The following is a 21,090-nucleotide window of genomic DNA, read 5'->3' on the forward strand; positions in this document are numbered from 1 at the left end:
ACATTGACTTACTAATATTAATCCGTAGAGCGTATCGAGTAAAACGTTTGACAAGTGTAGTTAGATACTGTTATAGTTTTTCTTTTGAAATAGATGTAACCAGAGCGTCAATTGTATAGGGAAAACAGAAATCTAGTGTTAATAAATCTTTGAAAAGTCGTAGGCGGATTGCGTAATCCTAATGGCATGAAATTAAATTCATAAAGGCCAGATGGCTTGATATTTGTTGTTTTGTGCTCATGTTCTTCTCTGAGGGGCATCTGATAAACAGGTTTCATGAGCTACGTTTTCGAAAATAACGTCTTGCGATGAAGGATTGAGTTGCCATCATCTCACCTTGGAACTGGATACCATTTTGTGTCGGTGGAATAATCTCAACGAATACACCAGTGGCCCTCTGGCTCTGCAATCACTTGTAGTGGACTGGCCCGCTGTATTGTAAACGGTTGAGCGATGGTGGAATTTAAGACAGTTGCAGTTTTTGCCACACTAAATGTGGCTCGTGTGGGTCGAATGTACGAGGCTTGCAGAGGAGTGGTGATACACTAGATACTCAGATGTAATGGATAACATCATATTTCACTATTTTTGTACGACACAGGTGATTTGTTAACTCAGGAAATTTCTTTCATGTTAAACTACTCTTAATAACCTCGTCAAACATTAGTGATGCGGTTGAATGTATATTGCCAGTGAATAATTTTCGCTTTCGATGGGCTTTTGTCTGAGTGCTGTATGTTCGTGTGTGGGGTGCTTTATTCAAACAACTGACAATGTGAAAGATATCGGACGAACGGGTAATGAGGTATTTCCATGCACCCACCTGCCTACGCCTGTAACGGTGAGATGATGCTACGACAGCGGCTGTAGTTGGTTTCGAAAACACCTCACACAAATATCAGAGCCCACTGGAGAAACAATGTTGTGAAGTCCGGTAAATCTTGACGCACATGAAAATCGTTGTGAACCAATCGCAGTTACGTTCTACCATGTCTCTTGGTGTTGCGCTTTTTCAACAGACTCTAGAATCAGAGGCTTCATTTGAATAGTTGCTGACAGATGTATTGCAATCAGAAATTGCCTGTTTGTAAATACATCTTAAAGTATGGAATGTTTGGAGAGCAATGGATGGAGCAAATTAGCTTTAACAGATTTATCATTAACGTCAGAGCAGAATGACAGGGCCGAGAACGAAGAGTGATTCTGAATTTGCATTACCTGCTCTGAGTCTTATTACGCTTCTTGCTGTACACCCACGTCAGTACTAAGTACAGGCTTATTACCTACGTATTATAAGTAACTGAGAGCTTGGCATCCCTAGCGACTCACGTGATTCATACAACCAGTTTTTACGACTATGTTGGGTTTACTAGAATCACGGTATCTCTACTCTGACAAGCACTCAATTTGCACTGTAACAGGTGCCATAATTAACTATAGTCCCCGATGCTCCCCAAATCTCTACACTACATATACAATTTATTGCACATTTTGTATTGAATCCCGCGCTGCCCACTGGAACCGGATTCAAAGTACCCTAGAATGTGGCACTCGAGAGCCTGCACTCACCGAAACTTCGTAATAGGCAGAAGGTGGTCGGCATTAAACACTTTATATGATCCATCATGGTAGAAAGTGGGTAATCACAATTATGATATTGTGTATTTTGCTACATCAAAATATTTTGTTTCGATGACACAAATTTTTTCCCCCAGAATCAGAGCAGTATACGATATGAAACAGTCCTCTAATCACTCTAAAATTTTCGCAAACAGTCATTGAAAGATCTTTCGTAAATTAAATTTTGTTAGTTACACTGAGAAAAGTAACGAATGAGCAGACTTCGAACCATGGGTATCCTCCTCTTCTTCTTCCTCGTCTTTTCCCGCTTCTCCAGGGGATCGACATTTTAAAACTGTGTTTTGCTGATGTTAGTGACAGTTAGTGACCGGTCGTCTTCAGGCTCATCTGCCTTCTTCGTTAGTCCGCGACACAGATTCGATTCGGCGCAAGCTCATCACTCTGAATACCGGGCTGTCCAAGACAGAATCATTCATATGAGCACCTAATTTTGCTGTCAGTTGTTTCATTTAATCACTTCAGGTGAAATAACCCTTCTGTTAATTAAGGTATTGTTCCTTCACTAAAGATCACAGAATTGACGATCGCAAAGTAAATAAAATTTAACAAAATAAAACGGATAAATGAATTACGTCTGTGTCATTGTGCCGAATTAAACCCATTAATATGTTTAAATAAAAAATCTGTTGCTCGGTTCAGTTGAGCACACTTTTTGCCGTTACTACTCCTTCCAGCAGTATTATTGATAATACTGTATTTAACATCAAAGCATGAGTGAAGTTATGATTACGCATGTTTTACGGCTTCTTTCTTTGACGGGTTTTTTCCACTATTTTCGTCCAGCTCCTCAAATTTGAAGTCAGTACGTTGTAACCTCTCCGCACGAAATATTGTTAAATAAAAATGCAAAATGGAGCAAAGCGTAAACTCCCCACAAAATTGATAGAAATGGTGATTGACCATGAACCCACTCAATAATATTAAATAATGAACCATGAACGAAATGTAAACTCCCAACAGAAATGATAATATCTGGTAAATTTTATAAGGGCAGCAGCGCTGACCTTCGGCCCTGTATTCTGAATAAAAAAAGCAAAAATTCTTACCTCAATAAAAACTGCATCTATATCTGCTCTTAATTATACATTCTTCGACACAGCTTCGTGCAATGTTGGCGTACATATATATATATATATATATATATATATATATATATATATATATATATATATATATTATTTATTCTTGGAGGGAATGTATAGGAAATATTCTTTAAATTGAAATGTATGTTTTTCTTTAAAAGAGTTACTTTATAAAAAAAAATTATTATTGGGGCATTTTTTGAACAAATTAATTACAATTAACATACATTATTAGATATGCGCAATGCTGCTTCTTTACCTTCTACAACAATACTCATCGTCCAGAGTCCTGACCAGAGTCGCGAGAAGAGCACACAGCCGACGCATGCCGACTCCCGCAGACTGCTACCGTCCACTCCCTACTGTATCCGACCGACTACTACTGTCGACTCGCGCAGACTAGCGCAGACTCGCGACGAGCAACAACTAACAATAAACTACTCTCTGGTCAGAGATTCTGTCATGCCTCGCCCATCGCCGGCGAAGCATACACCTTACAACGTCTGTACATTTTTTTTATTTACTGGTGGGAAACAAAACCTGTCACAGTAATTTCAGATCTCATCAATAGTAAAAGATCCAGAAATTGCCTATTATTCAGTCCGAAAGAAACTAAACACAGAACGTAACTTGTCTTTTTGGCCCCACAATTAGTAACTCACCGTAAATTCTCAAAATGTTTTACAGATCACCATCAGCGGTTGGTAACTGTCTAGATACAAAATCAGAAATTCTAGACTTCTGAAAAGCCTGGATGCATGCAATCATTTACAGTTGTGCTTATAACGTTTTCAGAGCGCTCCCGAATGTCCTATGAAAAATTACTGTGTGTCACAAATCTTCAGGACAAAAAGTATACGTTACATACAACGGAGGACCTTAGAATGGGCACATTGATAAGACGAACCAATGTTGTAAAATTAATACTTCTCGGAGGAGAAATTCTTCAATGACAAAATGAGTCATGTGTCTTTATACCGTTTCTGTTTCACATCTGTACAAATTTCACCATTGAGTTTACTGCTGTTTACTTGTTACAGGATATTGCTGAAATGGAGTAGGGTTTAGTGTTTAGAAAGACGAATGGATGGACAGAAAGAGTTTCGCCACAGGCTATATGCTAATAGGAAAAAATATATCACTGTAAGTAGTGATATGCTGCAACTACATGCATCAAACCTAGTGCAGCTGATCAAGGTATACAACAAATGTCTATTTTCCACAACGGGAAATAAGAAGTTGGAGATTGTTGTGTAAATTACTAAGCACCCGTTAACTTCATCGCCAAATACACACTTCAAAATGTCCGAATGAAACACGCTGGTCGAGCATTAATTAACTCTGCTGTAACAACTAACAAGTACAAGCAATGGGCACAAGATTATTTTTACCTATCTTTTTACTTATATCGATGGAGTATTCCTCGTAATATAGTGCAGAAAATCCTATTCCGTTTAATACCCTTGGAGACACCTATTTCCAAAGAGATAACATAATAGCCACCGCAATAGCCAAGTCTGAAGTGACGATGATTCTCACGCCACTGCTGTTATGTGTAACAAGCTGATACTAATAACAAAATAAGGACTTTTCTTTCGTTTTATTAACCTATTGATCTGATTTCGTTACAAAATATGAAACATAATTAAAAGATGTATAAAATGCGTGTCTGACCATTAGTTGCTTTTATTTTAAACCCAAATATCTGTCGGTTTCAGACATGGACCATCTCCACGAATAAGGTTTAAAATCGTTTAAGCCACCACATTATACGTATTTGCCACTTAATGTTGGAGCTTAAACCACTTTAACCCTTACCCGTGAAGACAGTCCATAACTGAAACCGGTCGATATTCGGGTTTAAAATAAAGCAGCTGAAGCTCAAACGTGCTGTTAACAGTTACCTTCCAAAACCGTCTATAATTAAAACATATAATGCTTGCAGAGAATACATTAGTTTGACTGAAACATTAAAACAAAACTCACTATATTTTATAGTAAAATTCAGTTATAAACAAACATAATGAAGCATTAAAGATATTCTCAAATTTTAAAATTCCCTTTTACAAAGACGAATGAAATGGATAGTATATTTGTCAACTAACCTATTCATTTAACTGAGAGCCGGCCGGGGTGGACGAGCGGTTCTAGGCGCTACAATCTGGAATCGCGCGACCGCTACGGTCGCAGGGTCGAATCCTGCCTCAGGCATGGATGTGCGTGATGTCCTCAGGTTAGTTAGGCCTAAGTAATTCTAAGTTCTAGGGGACTGATGATCTCAGAAGTTAAGTCCCATAGTGCTCAGAGCCATTTGAGGCATTTATCTCAGAGAAAAATAGTCCTCCATTTTTAAAATATTGTACAGTGCAAGACGATGATTTCCGTATCTCGAACCAGTTTAGTCTCTTCTACCGACTGTCTTGAAAATCTGCTAGCGTATTTGGCTGTCGAGAGTCCTGAACTCAACAGAAATCTTTTGAAGTACCTACTGTATTTCTCCTGCGTCGACCCTGTGAATACATAATTGTATAATTATGACCTTAAAGAGTTGGTGCACTCTGCATACTAGTTCCTTGTAAAAAATCTGCTTGTTGAATACATTGATATTTTGAGACAAAAAACTGCGTGCCCTTTCCTGTAACGTAAGTATTTCAGTGCCACAGTTCCCCCGCAGTAATTCATTTTCTGTTTCCTATTCCACAGTTTGCTACGGTACTAATACTGGAATATATGCAATAGGTGCCATGGCCCACACCCACCACTGAGTTGGTACGCTCAAGAACTTCAGGGAATCAAGTTGTTATCAGTTACAAAGTATCAGAACGAACTGTACTAATATGCAGTAAATGTTATGTAGCAAACTTTAAACGACAGGTTACTATGCCATCGAACAAACTGCTTAGGATCACTCGAAGAACATTCCATAAATTTTCGGCTTTCTGTTTGGATGAGAATGGAAACGTAGGTGAAACGACGAGGTTGTTCTGGGAAGACGTATTTAGACAAATTCGTCTATTATACAGTTCGATTAAACTGCATTACGCTGATGTGTTTTCAATTGTCAAATATGTTATTCAGTTATTCCAAGTGTAAACTCAAATCTCTACCAGTAATTCTTAATTCGAGTCATCCAGCAAAAATGGAACGAATTACTACTACAGTAATTACATTACATCGTTTCACGATAGTCAACTGGTGGCATTTCGGAACGTACCATAATTATTGTAGCCAATTCCCGTATTCAAAATCGGAAGCATTCAATGTTCCACATTGGGAGGAACTGACCGAATTTAAGGTGCTCCTTCGAAGAGGATATTAATAAAATTTATGAGGACCAGTGGAAACAAATTTTTAAATGTCGTGTATTTAATACCATATGGACAATGATTTACAAGTGCAAGCATGTGAACAAGATGACATGATTAAAGTCACTAACTTACATTGAAGTATTCGATTTCATTATGAAGAACAGTTTCCAGTCATTTACGCTACTGAAAAGATGGCATACATTTTTCTATACAACCCGACAAAGATGTATTTTCATTGTGCGTTATGATATTTACTTCTCCAATATCTGATCTACACTTCTTTCGGTATCGACTTCACAACTTTTCACAACGTTATTGTTTCACATACTTTCTCAACCGGCCGTCTTCATCTGTGAGCTGCAAACTGTTAAATATGTAGCACGTCACGGTCATTTCCACCAATGTCCCCGATTATTTGAGGCAGCTTAATGAAATAATATTTACTGTAGGCATACTCGCACGTCTGTAGTTCATAGAGGAATGGGTGGGTGAAATCCTTGAAATGATAATATATTTTGACAAGTAACTTTCCCATCATTCACAAAAAGGACGAATTACAGTGAACTATTCCAAGAGTTCACACACCGGGTAAAGGATAAGAGTTACCCTCCAAGTACTAGCGGTTACACCAATTCCGGTCAATCTTATAAATCCACACGTTAGTTACAGTGTCACGTGTTTAATCGTACTACTACGGACGCAAACGGTTGAACATAAAACGTCTATTAGTTACATATCTATCCTAAGTCTATCTGTGTGCAACAGTGTCCACCCGCTGCACAGATAGAACGGTATGCTGCTTCAGTGTCTGTTCACTAAATTCATGACGTTATCAGCTGAATATTGTCTGGCTTTAACTTTCAACTCAGTTAGCCTTGGTTGCGAACTTAAATAACGAGGTGACTCCTTTGTGTTTTCATTTTTGCTTATGACTTTCAACTAATAATCGGCTATATTCTCACAGAAAAAGCGATTTTATTTTCTTACTACAAGGTCATCATTAACAGCAGGCTTTATATTTGCTTAAATCTTCAAGGGTAACTGCCCTTCGTGAAATATCTGATCTACAGGGTGACCCAAACGTCAGTAACAAAATTTGAGAGGATGTCCCTGGATATTTTCACATTATTTTGGTATGAGGGAATACGGCCTCCGGTGGCTCGTTACACAGCAATTGAATTTCATTTGATTTATTCTCCCATTCATCCTAGTATCGGCATTGCACGAAACTAACTGCACAACAATGCATTGTTGAGGTGAAATGCTGTTCGTTTTGTTCCACTCACTGACGATACCTTCTCCGGCCATCATTAATGTCTACTTTACTGTTCGTCCTGAAGCTTGCGTTCAGTACTGCTCTGTAATGTCTCAGGTTTATTTTTCTGCCTGTTTTAGCTGTACGTTAACAGTGATTCACTGCAGTATAGATAGATTTATTGATAAAGCGTTGTCAGACAAGCACCTCATGTGTGAAATCACTGAATGTAGTGGGCGAGCAGCTCAACGACAATATGGTGAACTGTTCCCTCAACATCTGTAACCAAATCACAGAGCTTCAGGATATATCTAATGGTAGGTGTGTTGCAAGGGGTTCTGTATTTTACATTTAAGCGATCGTGTATTACAGCTTTGTTTCACTGTTGCGGAGATGTATTCATGAACAGAAAGATAACAGTGGCAACAAATCGAATAAATCATACTAACATTAATATTGAGTGAAATTTTTCTCACGGCGACCGCGTTAAAGCATTGAAAGTAATCAGTGATGCGAGATGGAAGTTTATGCCCGACGAGGACTCTAACACGGAATCTCTGCTTCTCTAAACCATTACCTTAACCGCTTTGGCCATCTGGACACGCTTTTTGGCCGACATATGTCCCGAACTAGTCTGACGCTTATGCAGTGTCACTGTCTATGTACCTATGGCTCGCAGCGCTACCTGTACTCTCGCTAGAGGAAACGAAACGTGGTGTAGATCACCACTGAAGGAATCACGTTTGGCGTCAAGCCTATAGAAATGTTATGTATACATGTGTGTGGCGTCTGTACTGTTGGAAAGTATCTCTGAACAACCTAAGTTTAATCGGTGGTATTGGGGTTCAACCTGTGTCTGATAACATTATTTTCGGGTGCGGTCAATTGAATCAGAACAACATATTAAACGACATGTCCGTTCTTCAGAGGCCATTACCATGTGTGTCTCAATTACAGGGAAAAGCCATAAACAAAGCCCACAATGTTGTACCAAACCCCAGAGAGAACAGATACATGAAATAGCTGATGTTAATCGGATTATTAGAAGAACGAGCACAGTTCATTGCATATGTCGCGTTAGTAAAGCGTTGCGGATGATTGGTACAATATTTGTTGAATTATGCCCAAAATAAAATGCGAAACGCAGTTTGTGAGCAATTGATAGACTATTCCAGAAACAGACCAACTAATTTTATGTACCGGTTTGTTGCTGCGAGTGAACAAGTGTCCGTCACTCCATACTAGAACAGAAATTGCAGTCGAATTGGTGGAAGAAATAAGTAAGAAAAGCGGGAATTGATTTTGTCTTTCGGGATGATTATAACCAGGGCAGTTATAACGGGCCCATTGGTACTAGTTGCCTTGCAAAGAAAAACAAAACCCAAGTAACAATAACTGGCTACTGCACAAGCCCTCCGTAAACTACGTAGATGCACTCTATGAGTGTGATGGATAAAAACAAATTTTCACCAACACAACGCCTATGACATATGGCGGTACAGTTGAATACTATTTCTAAAACTCCATGATAAGGCGTGGACATTTAGTTACACTTTTTATGACTGCTGCTTTGAAAGGTGGGCGTACTTCTCGCTGATAATTTAAATACACACAGCCAGCTGGAGGGAGCATGACTAGAAATGAGTAGTTGTGGGTTATTACAGCTTTACTGCATGTTCTATGTTAAAGAGATGTAACATATGTACCTACTGTATCATTCTTTAATTTGTCCCATCGAATAACATTTTTTTGGCATCCATGCACTGGAACCGAATTTCAACCTGTTCTTCTCATCTACCCGCACGGTCGGGAACAACTCAGGAGGACGTCGTTATCAAGAGAAAGAAAACTGGCGTTCTACGGATGGGAGCGTCGAATGTCAGATCCCTTAATCGGTCAGGTAGGTTAGAAAATTTAAAAAGGGAAATGGATCGCATTATTGTGGCCAAGATGGACACGAATCCCACGCCTACTACCGTAGTACAAGTTTATATGCCAACTAGCTCTGCAGATGATGAAGAAATTGATGAAAAGTATAATGAGATAAAAGAAATTATTCAAGTGGTGAAGAGAGACGAAAATTTAATAGTCATGGGTGTCTGGAATTCGACAGTAGGAAAAGGAAGAGAAGGAAACTCAGTAGGTGAATATGGACTGGCGGTAAGAAATGAAAGAGGAAGACTCCTGGTAGAATTTTGCACAGAGCACAACTTAATCATAGCTAGCACTTGGTTCAAGAATCATGAAAGAAGGTTGTATACATGGAATAACCCTGGAGATACTAGAAGCTTTCAGACAGATTATATAATGGTAAGACAGAGATTTAGGAACCAGGTTTTAGATTGTAAGACATTTCCAGGTGCAGATATGGAGTCTGACCACAATCTATTGGTTATGAACTGTAGATTAAAACTGAAGAAACTGCAAAAAGGTGGGATTATAAGGAGATGGGACCTGGATAAACAGAAAGAACCAGAGGTTGTACAGAGTTTGAGAGAGTGCGTGAGGGAACAATTGACAGAAAGGGGGAAATAAATACAGTAGAAGAAGAATGGGTAGCTTTGAGGAATGATATAGGGAAGGTAGCAGAGGATCAAGTAGGTAAAAAGACGAGGGCTAGTAGAAATCCTTCGGTAACAGAAGAGATACTGAATTTAATTGATGAAAGGAGGAAATACAAAAATGCAGTAAGTGAAGCAGGCAAAAAGGAATACAAACGTCTCAAAAATGAGATCGACAGGAAGTGCAAAATGGCTGAGCAGAGATGGCTAAGGGACAAATGTAAGGATGTAGAGGCATGTATCATTAGGGGTAAGATAGATACTGCCTACAGGAAAATTAAAGACACCTTTGGAGAAAAGAGAACCACTTGTATGAATATCAAGAGCTCCGATGGAAACCCAGTTATAAGCAAAGAAGGGAAAAGCAGAAAGGTGGATGGAGTATATTGAGGGTCTATACGGGTGCGATGTTCTTGAGGACAATATTATGGAAATGGAAGAGGATGTAGATGAAGATGAAATGGGAGATACGATACTGCCTGAAGAGTTTGATAGACCACTGAAAGACCTGAGTTGAAACAACACTCCGGGAGTAGACAACATTCCATTAGAACTACTGACAGTCTTGGGAGAGCCGGTCGCCGGTACTCACAAAACTCGACCATCAGGTGAGCAAGATGTATGAGGCAGGCGAAATTCCCTCAGACTTCAAGAAGAGTATTGTTTTTTTTTTTTTTTTTTTTTTTTTTGTCAACAGTCTACTGACTGGTTTGATGCGGCCCGCCAAGAATTCCTTTCCTGTGCTAACCTCTTCATCTTAGAGTAGCACTTGCAACCTACGTCCACAATTATTTGCTTGACGTATTCCAATCTCTGTCTTCCTCTACAGCTTTTGCCCTCTACAGCTCCCTCTAGTACCATGGAAGTCATTCCCTCATGTCTTAGCAGATGTCCTACCACCCTGTCCCTTCTCCTTATCAGTGTTTTCCACATATTCCTTTCCTCTCCGGTTCTGCCTAGAACCTCCTCATTCCTTACCTTATCAGTCCACCTAATTTTCAACATTCGTCTATAGCACCATATCTCAAATGCTTCGATTCTCTTCTGTTCCGGTTTTCCCACAGTCCATGTTTCACTACCATACAATGCTGTACTCCAGACGTACATCCTCAGAAATTTCTTCCTCAAATTAAGGCCGGTATTTGTTACTAGTAGACTTCTCTTGGCCAGAAATGCCTTTTTTGCCATAGCGAGTCTGCTTTTGATGTCCTTCTTGCTCCGTCCGTCATTGGTTATTTTACTGCTTAGGTAGCAGAATTCCTTAACTTCATTGACTTCGTGACCATCAATCCTGATGTTAAGTTTCTCGCTGTTCTCATTTCTACTACTTCTCATTACCTTCTTCTTTCTCCGATTTACTCTCAAACCATACTGTGTACTCATTAGACTGTTCATTCCGTTTACCAGATCATTTAATTCTTCTTCACTTTCACTCAGGATAGCAATATCATCAGCGAATCGTATCATTGACATCCTTTCACCTTGTATTTTAATTCCACTCCTGAACCTTTCTCTTATTTCCATCATTGCTTCCTCGATGTACAGATTGAAGAGTATGGGCGAAAGGCTACAGCCTTGTCTTACACCCTTCTTAATACGAGCACTTCGTTCCTGATCGTCCACTCTTATTATTCCCTCTTGGTTGTTGTACATATTGTATATGACCCGTCTCTCCCTATAGCTTACCCCTACTTTTTTCAGAATCGCGAACAGCTTGCACCACTTTCTATTGTCGAACGCTTTCTCCAGGTCGACAAATCCTATGAAAGTGTCTTGATTTTTCTTTAGCCTTGCATCCATTATTAGCCGTAACATCAGAATTGCCTCTCTCGTTCCTTTACTTTTCGTAAAGCCAAACTGATCGTCACCTAGCGCATTCTCAATTTTCTTTTCCATTGTTCTGTATATTACTCTTGTAAGCAGCTTCGATGCATGAGCTGTTAAGCTGATTGTGCGATAATTCTCGCACTTGTCAGCTCTTGCCGTCTTCGGAATTCTGTGGATGATGCTTTTCCGAGAGTCAGATGGTATGTCGCCAGACTCACATATTCTACACACCAACGTGAATAGTCGTTTTGTTGCCACTTCCCCCAATGATTTCAGAAATTCTGATGGAATGTTATCTATCCGTTCTGCCTTATTTGACCGTAAGTCCTCCAAAGCTCTTTTAAATTCCGATTCTAATACTGGATCCCCTATCTCTTCTAAATCGATTCCTGTTTCTTCTTCTATCACATCAGACAAATCTTCACCCTCATAGAGGCTTTCGATGTATTCTTTCCACCTATCTGCTCTCTCCTCTGCATTTAACAGTGGATTTCCCGTTGCACTCTTATTGTTACCACCGTTGCTTTTAATGACACCAAAGGTTGTTTTGACTTTCCTGTATGCTGAGTCTGTCCTTCCGACAATCATATCTTTCTCAATGTCTTCACATTTTTCCTGCAGCTATTTCTTCTTAGCTTCCCTGCAATTCCTATTTACTTCATTCCTCAGCGACTTGTACTTCTGTATTCCTGATTTTCCCGGAACATGTTTGTTCTTCCTCCTTTCATCAATCAACTGAAGTATTTCTTCTGTTACCCACGGTTTCTTTGCAGCTACCTTCTTTGTACCTATGTTTTCCTTCCCAACTTCTGTGATGGCCCTTTTTAGAGATGTCCATTCCTCTTCAACTGTACTGACTACTGCGCTATTCCTTATTGCTGTATCTATAGCGTTAGAGAACTTCAAACGTATCTCGTCATTCCTTAGTACTTCCGTATCCCACTTCTTTGCGTATTGATTCTTCCTGACTAATGTCTTGAACTTCAGCCTACTCTTCAACACTACTATATTGTGATCTGAGTCTATATCTGCTCCTGGGTACGCCTTACAATCCAGTATCTGATTTCGGAATCTCTGTCTGACCATGATGTAATCTAATTGAAATCTTCCCGTATCTCCCGGCCTTTTCCAAGTATACCTCGTCCTCTCGTGATTCTTGAACAGGGTATTCGCTATTACTAGCTGAAACTTGTTACAGAACTCAATTAGTCTTTCTCCTCTTTCATTCCTTGTCCGAAGTCCATATTCTCCTGTAACCTTTTCTTCTACTCCTTCCCCTACAACTGCATTCCAGTCGCCTATGACTATTAGATTTTCGTCCACCTTTACATACTGCATTACCCTTTCAATATCCTCATACAGTTTATCTATTTGTTCATCTCCAGCTTGCGACATCGGCATGTATACCTGAACTATCGGTGTCGGTGTTGGTCTGCTGTCGATTCTGATTAGGACAACCCGGTCACTGAACTGTTCACAGTAACACACCCTCTGCCCTACCTTCTTATTCATAACGAATCCTACACCTGTTATAACATTTTCTGCTGCTGTTGATATTACCCGATACTCATCTGACCAGAAATCCTTGTCTTCCTTCCACTTCACTTCACTGACCCCTACTATATCTAAATTGAGCCTTTGCATTTCCCTTTTCAGATTTTCTAATTTCCCTACCATGTTCAAGCTTCTGACATTCCACGCCCCGACTCGTAGAACGTTATCCTTTCGTTGATTATTCACTCTTTTTCTCATGGTAACGTCCCCCTTGGCAGTCCCCTCCCGGAGACCCGAATGGGCGACTATTCCGGGATCTTTTGCCAATGGAGAGATCGTCATGACACTTCTTCAATTACAGGCCCCATGTCCTGTGGATACACGTTACGTGTATTTAATGCAGTGGTTTCCATTGCCTTCTGCATCCTCATGTCGTTGATCATTGCTGATTCTTCTGCCTTTTGGGGCAATATCCCACCCCTAGGACAAGAGAGTGCCTTGAACCTCTATCCGCTCCTCCGCTCTCTTTGACAAGGCCGTTGGCAGAATGAGGCTGACTTCTTATGCCGGAAGTCTTTGGCCGCCAATGCTGATTATTTATCCAAATTTAGGCAGTGGCGTGTATCGAACCCGGGACCGAAAACTTTTTGATTATGACTCAAAGACGCTACCCCTAGACCACGGGTACTATCGGTATAATAATTCCAATCCCAAAGAAAGCAGGTGTTGACAGATGTGAAAATTACCGAACTACCAGTTTAATAAGTCATAGCTGGAAAATACTAACGTGAATTCTTTACAAACGAAAGGAAAAACTGGTAGAAGCCGACCTCGGGGAAGGTCAGTTTGTATTCCGTAGAAATGTGGGAACACGTGACGCAATACTGACCCTACGACGTACCTTAGAAGAAAGATTAAGGAAAGGCAAACCGACGTTTCTGGCATTTGTAGACTTAGAGAAAGCGTTTGGCAATGTTGACTGGAATACTCTCTTTCAAATTTTGAAGGTGTCAGGGGTAAAATACAATTTGCACAGAAACCAGATGGCAGTTATAAGAGTCGAGGGACAAGAAAGGCAGGCAGTGATTGGGAAGGGAGTGAGACAGGGTTGTAGCCTCTCCCCGATGCTATTCAATCTGTATATTGAGCAAGCAGTAAAGGAAACAAAGGAAAAGTTCGGAGTAGGTATTAAAATCCATGGAGAAGAGATAAAAACTTTGAGGTTCGCCGAAGACATTGTAATTCTGTCAGAGACAGCAAAGGACTTGGAAGAGCAGTTGAACGGAATGGATTGTGTCTTGAAAGGAGGGTATAAGATGAACATCAACAAAAGCAAAACGAGGATAATGGAATGTAGTCGAATTAAATCGGGTGATGTTGAGGGAATTAGATTAGGAAATGAGACACTTAAAGTAGTAAAGGAGTTTTGCTATTTGGGGAGCAAAATGATTGACGATAGTCGAGGTAGAGAGAATATAAAATGTAGACTGGCAATGGCAAGGAAAGCGTTTCTGAAGAAGAGAAATTTGTTAACATCGAGTATTGATTTAAGTGTCGGGAAGTAGTTTCTGATAGTATTTGTATGGTGTGTAGCCATGTATGGAAGTTAAACATGGACGATAAAAGTTTGGACAAGAAGGGAATAGAAGCTTTCGAAATGTGGTGCTACAGAAGAATGCTCAAGATTAGATGGGTAGATCACATAACTAGTGAGGAGGTAATTGAAAAGAATTGTGGAGAAGGGGAGTTTGTGGCACAACTTGACAAGAAGAAGGGGCCGGCTGGTAGGACATGTTCTGAGGCATCAAGGAATCACCAGTTTAGTACTGGAGGGTAACATGGAGGGTAAAAATCGTAGAGAGAGACCAAGAGATCAATACACTAAGCAGAGTCAGAAGGATGTAGGCTGCAGCAGGTACTGGGAGATGAAGAAGCTTGCACAGGGTAGAGTAGCATGGAGAGCTACATGAAATCAGTCTCAGGACTGAAGACCACAGCAACAACAATCCGCGCAAGAGCAACATATCAAAGGAGATTTACGGCTAGTAAGCCCATAATGATCGTCCTATTAAAGCTTCCCAGTGACTCACATTAAAAACACTGTGATTTATGTTCAGTTTGAGATGAGAAATGTGGATAGGAGATATTATCATCGAAATTCTCTTATCAAGAATTTAAACCAAAGTCCATGAGTTTAAACCAAACTCCATGACATCTCTTTCCTTTCCATCATTAATTCTGTGATGTATACAGTGAATGCTGCGGGCGAATAACTATATGTCTTACACCAAGAATGTGACTTCCGCATTCGTAATGACTGTGTTACAAATAACCTGTTGCTCACTAGATGAATTAGACGATTCCGTATAGAAAGGGGGGGGCTGATATAGAGGGGATCCCGCTGTGGTTGTTCGGCCGCCTGTTCCAAGTCTGTATTTATCGCCACGTATGTGATTTGGGCACCTTTGTCATGAAGAGGAGATGAAATGAGCAGTACATCACAAAAAGCCACTCCTCGAGCGAAGAAAATGCCGGTACTGGTCGGAAATCGAACCCCGTACCAGCGATGCAGAGACAACGGCGCTACGGACTGGACCACAAGCTGTGGACTCGTCGACAGTCCGTCTGACATCAGCCTTGTGACGTTACTATGTAATACTTTTTGCAAGAAATAACCTTCTCTCAATACCTTGTGCGGGGAAAACGGTGTGAACAGAGTCGTGGGTTCCCATACGCAACCCCTTTGTCCCCTCTCCGCTGTGGCCACACGCCCTCTGTTCCAGACGGAACCGGCGGCGCCTGATTTACGCAGCTCGGTTGCCGCTGTCAGGCGTCGTCGTCCGTTCAACCGATTACGCAGACCCCAAAAACGAAAACAAAGCACGTGTGATCTACACGGTCAAAACAAAAGACAAACAAAAACTACCCAAAGCATAGCCGGTGCCACTTCCACAAACACACCCACTGTGAAAAATCGGACACCAGATGTTGTTGGGCAATATTTCACTACGTCAGGGCAAAAAATATGCAGGGGGCAAACGCGACAATGAAAAGTGCCGCTGATGAATGGGACGCACGTTCACAAATGAACTTTTAATTTGGTTTCTTCTCTGTCTATTTTTATTTACAGTTGCACTAAATTTCGTATTTTGTCGAGGTGGAACTGCGCGTTGTCGAGATCACAAGCAGACATCAGTTAGTCGTAGATCTGACGATAAAACTCAAGCTTCCTTTGAGATACTAAAGTTGCAACGCAACTGTTATAACTTCGGCTTGTTTTGTTAATGCTTTTCCCAGTCTAAGTCACTTTGAGGTTGATAATGTCGCTGATGTGAGCGCTATTGCCTATTGTCTACCATATCATAACACAATTTTCTTCTAATTTATGGATTCTCCTAACTAGGAAACAGCTGTCACTAAGAATGTACTGTCTGCCTGCACGATGTTGAATATAACTTAGATGTCTTTGGCCAGACATCGATCGGACATGAACAGCGAAAGAAACAAAACATGTGCGAGCAATTGGCCTTCCTATATCTCTTACTAAACACAGGGGCTTCACAAAAGTATGTAAACATCAAAAACACATTACCATATGGTGTATAAAATTTGTCGCTATTAGGAATAAATTCCATGTGATTCAGAATGGGTAAATAGAGGCTCGAAATAATTTTTAAGGGAATCTTATAACGTACTTTCTGCAAAATAGTGGCATGTTGAAGTAATTATGACGGATAATGGATAGCGACCACACACACATCTCTGCAAAATTCGGAATTCCTGATCTCCCTGTAATTCTCTGTTTCTGCAGCTCTCTTAGTATTGGTTTGATACTGACAGGATTCTGCAGACTTCAGCAGCTGCCGCCCTTGCAGTCCCCTTGAATTGCCCTCTGCTTCTATCACTTAACACACACAGTTTCGTGTACGTTGCGACCTAGTGGATCAGGTATTTCCGCTTTTCCCTGTATGCGATAAAAATCTTCGATTCGCAGCTTCTTGTAACACCAAACACTTCAGGTCTCTTGGTCACGAAAGCATCCACCATACGTTTACCAACAGTTTCCCTAATTTCTATTTCCCTCAGCTCAGTATAATGCATTCACAATTACACCGAAGAAGCTTCTGACCACTACTGGCACCCACAAATTATTGAGGACATTTCACACGGCCATCCGAGTTAAAATACAACTGCTAAGCATTCAGGATTTCTAGAATCTGCATTTATGTTGAAGGATACATTTCTCGCGGTGTTGGCATAATTTTGTACAAATCTTCGAGAGCTGAAAACTCATCAGCATAATACATTTTAGAGAAGCTACATAATCGCCTATGGGCTTATATAACATGAAGAGCTTCCAGTCTGCTGTCTCACTGCAGGATTTAGGAAATAAACAGACGGAAAAAAATGAATTAGTACACCTTTTCAGATGTTTCCAGTTCATTCAATGTTTGTTATAGCATTTGAATATATGTTACATGAAATGATTTTATTTACAGATCAATGCAAAAATCGGTTCTGAGGTACGAGGTATCGAAACATGCTAAAACACCCGTATCAATACGGGAGGCACTGCAGTCGCTGAATCCGGCACCCAATCGATCGTACAGCTAGTGAATACTGTCCTGGAATACGTTATGGCCCGCCTGCTCCACCTGTTCACATCGTTATCTAAGAGCTGTCACTTCTCGTCTCAACACATCCCACACCTGCTCAAATGGAGACAAGTCCGGAGAGAGTGCTGCCCAGGAAAGATCTCTCTCTCTCTCTCTCTCTCTATTCGTTTAGTCGGTTCCGACTCTTCGTGACCCCATGAACCAAATCACGCCAGTTTTTCCTGTCTTGCACTTTCTCCCGTAGACCTTCCAGGTTGGAACACATTGCTTCTGTGATGCCATCGATCCATCTCATCCTCTGACGTCCTCTTCTTCTAGTTCCTTCAATCTTCCCCAGCATTAATGTTTTTTCCAGCGAGGCATGCCTTCGCATTCTGTGTCCAAAGTAGGTCAGCTTTTGTTTTAAGATTAGATCTTCCAGGGAGAAATCTGGTTTAATTTGCTCCAATATTGATCTGTTGGTTCTCTTTGCAGTCCATGGAACTCTAAGAAGTTTCCTCCAACACCACAATTCGAAGGAGTCAATTCTTCGCCGTTCAGCCTTTCTAATGGTCCAGGTCTCACATCCAAACATCACAACTGGAAAGACCATAGCCCTCACAATACGGAACTTTGTTGCTAGTGTTATATCTCTGGACCTTATAACCTTGTCAAGGTTTGACATCGCCTGTCTACCGAGCAACAGGCGTCTCCGGATTTCATGGCTGCAGTCACCGTCAGCAGAGATCTGGGAACCGAGATAACTGAATGTGGTCACAACCTCCATGGTTTCTCCTGCTATATCCCACGAATTGGTAGGTGTAGTTGCCATAATTTTCGTTTTCTTCACATTCAGCATAAGACCAGCCTTTTCACTTTCGTCTTTCACCTTCAGTAAGAGTGTTCTCAAATCTTCTTCACCTTCTGCCAATAGGATCGTATCATCCGCGTACCTGAGGTTGTTTACATTTATTCCAGCTATTTTAATTCCTGTTTCTCCTTCATCTAGCCTCGCATTCCTCGTGACATGTTCTGCATACAGATTGAATAAGTACGGTGACAGTATGCAGCCTTGCCGGACCCCTTTCTGAATCTTTATCCATTTCGTTGTTCCATACATAGTTCTCACCGTGGCTTCTTGGTCAAGGTATAAACTCCGTATCAGATGAATGACGTGATCTGGTACACCCATGTTTTTCAGTACGTTCCATAATTTGTTGTGGTCGACGCAGTCAAAGGCTTTGGCGTAGTCAATAAAGCAGAGGTACACATCTTTCTGGAATTCTCTCGCTTTTTCCATAATCCACCGAATGTTAGCAATTTGATCTCTAGTTCCTCTTCCTTTTCTAAATCCAGCTTGTTCCTCTGGCAGCTCTCGATCTAGATATTGGCGAAGTTTATTTTGTAAGATTTTCAACATAACTTTGCTAGCATGTGAAATAAGTGCGATTGTTCGGTAATCTGAGCATTCTTTAGAACTTTTCTTCTTTGGAATGGGGATGAATACTGATCTTTTCCAGTCTTCTGGCCACTGCTGCGTGATCCATATTTTTTGACATATTGAGTGCAGCACTTTCACTGCATCCTTTCCAGTGACTTTAAACAATTCTGCTGGTATTTCATCACGTCCACTAGTTTTGTTATCAGCCATATTTTCAAGGGCCCACTGGATTTCGCTCTCCAAAATATCTGGCTCTAGTTCTAAATTAACATTAACATCAGCAGTAGGAGCCCTGTCATGATGCAGTTCTTTCTTGTATAGGTCTTCTACATATTCTGCCCATCTTTCCTTAACACCCTCTGCTTCACCCAGATCTTTCCCGTTTCTATCTTTTATCATTCCAATTTTTGCCTGGAATTTTCCTTTAATTGCTCTAATTTTCTTATAAAGATCTCTTGTCTTCCCCATTACGTTACTATCTTCAACTTCCTTGCACTGTTCATTAAAGAATATATTTTTATCTCTTCTAGCTAATTTCTGAAAATCTTTATTTAATTCAAACATAGCTGATCTATCTCCCTTGATTTTTGCTTTCCTTCGTTCTTCTGCAACTTGCAGTGCCTCAACTGATAGCCATCTAGCCTTCTTACTGTTCCTTTTCTTGGGAATGTGTTTCTCTGCGGCCTCCTTGACAGTATTAGCTACTTCTGTCCACATCTCTTGCGAGCTTTTGTCCTCCAGCTGTAATACATTAAATCTGTTTTGTACCTCTGCAGCATAGTCGGAGGGTATAGAGTTAAGGTCGTATCTGCAAGTTGGGATACTTTTTGGTACATTCTGATGTTTCAGCCGAAATTTTTCAATCAGGAGCTCATGATCTGATCCGCAGTCAGCCCCAGGTCTTGTTGTAGCTGACTGAACCGCGCTCTTCCACCTGTGATTACAAAGTATGTAATCAATTTGGTTCCGGTGTTGGCCATCTGGCGAAGTCCAGGTATATAGGCGTCGTTTTGGTAGTTGAAACAGTGTATTAGTAATTATCAATGAATTTTCTTGGCAGAATTCTAGGAGTCTCTGTCCAGCTTCATTTGTTGCACCAAGACCATATTTCCCTGTTATACCTTCTACAGCTTCATTTCCCACTTTTGCATTCCAATCTCCAACTATGAAGAGGATATCCTTTTTTGGTGTTGACAGTAGTAATTCTTGTAAATCTCCATAGAACTGGTCAATAATTTCCTTTTCAGCATCGGTTGTTGGTGCATAAACTTGAATTACTGTGATGTTGAGGGGCTGACCTTGAAGTCTGATGGACATCATTCTATCATTTTTATATTTGCGTCCCACCACAGCTTTTCTCACTTTATCACTAACTATGAAGGCTACTCCATTACTTCTGTTGTTATCCTGTCCAGAATAATACACCACATGCTCATCCGAAGCAAATTCTCCCATGCCAGTCCACCTCATTTCACTTATTCCCAATATGTCGATGTTAATTTTCTCCATTTCTCTTTTCACTATGTCTAGTTTTCCTTGATACATGGATCTTACATTCCATGTTCCTGTGCAGTGCTTCTCTTTGCACCATCTTACTCTTCGTGAAGCTCCTCTCAACCTGGTTCCCCCCGGAGATCCGATCGGGGAACTTGAAACTCCGGAACATTTTGAGCTGAGCGAAGCCATGGGGTTTTCTTGGGATAGTTCAGTGGTGGTTTCCCGTTGCCTTCCACTGTCCTCCAACTCCTATCTGCTCACCGACTCAGTTTCCCGCTGGGGTTGGTTACCCAACCTTCCGCTGAGTTGCTCGGCTTAACAGGGGCACCACGTGTAGGTAGGAAGTTGGAGAATTGAGGTGACAGAGGCTGTGAGAACTCTCTTGCTGA

The sequence above is a fragment of the Schistocerca americana genome, chromosome 7, assembly GCF_021461395.2.
Source record: "Schistocerca americana isolate TAMUIC-IGC-003095 chromosome 7, iqSchAmer2.1, whole genome shotgun sequence".
Lineage (NCBI taxonomy): Eukaryota > Metazoa > Arthropoda > Insecta > Orthoptera > Acrididae > Schistocerca > Schistocerca americana.